The 474-nt window shown below is 64.8% G+C and overlaps 1 protein-coding gene across 1 annotated transcript in view; it reads left to right on the forward strand.

Annotated features, from left to right (window-relative positions):
- Positions 1 to 246: 246 nt before the first annotated feature.
- The window catches only part of GDF11 (growth differentiation factor 11), an 897-nt gene continuing 669 nt past the window's right edge, over positions 247 to 474 (forward strand). Inside the window, exon 1 of the mRNA XM_017741177.1 lies at positions 247 to 305. The gene's annotated coding sequence lies outside the window, so the exon portion shown is untranslated. The remainder of the gene's footprint in view (positions 306 to 474) is intronic.

The following is a 474-nucleotide window of genomic DNA, read 5'->3' on the forward strand; positions in this document are numbered from 1 at the left end:
GGGGACGGTGACACTGTAGTGGGGTGGGTGGCAGCTCTGTGGTGACAGTCACAGGTCATGGGGACAGTGACACCTCCGTGGGGCTGGTGACACCTGGACAGGGCTGGTGGCAGCTCCACGGGGCTGGGGACACCTTAAGAGGGGTGGTGGCAGCTCTGTGGAACTGCTGACACTTCCTGGGGCTGGTGACACCTCAATAGGGCCAATGCCACCTCCACGGTGCCACCGACACCTCCGTGGGGCTGGTGACACCTCAACAGTCTGATGGCACCTCTGTGGGGCTTGGCGGCACCTCTGTGGGGCTGGTGGCACCTCTGTGGGGCTGGTGGCACCTCAATAGGGCCAATGCCACCCCCATGGTGCCACCGACACCTCTGTGGGGCTGGTGACACCTCAATAGTCTGGTGGCACCTCTGTGGGGCTGGTGGCACCTCTGTGGGGCTGGTGGCACCTCTGTGGGGCTGGTGGCACCTC

This window comes from Corvus brachyrhynchos, unplaced genomic scaffold (assembly GCF_000691975.1).
Source record: "Corvus brachyrhynchos isolate BGI_N302 unplaced genomic scaffold, ASM69197v1 scaffold1308, whole genome shotgun sequence".
In the NCBI taxonomy this organism is placed as follows: domain Eukaryota; kingdom Metazoa; phylum Chordata; class Aves; order Passeriformes; family Corvidae; genus Corvus; species Corvus brachyrhynchos.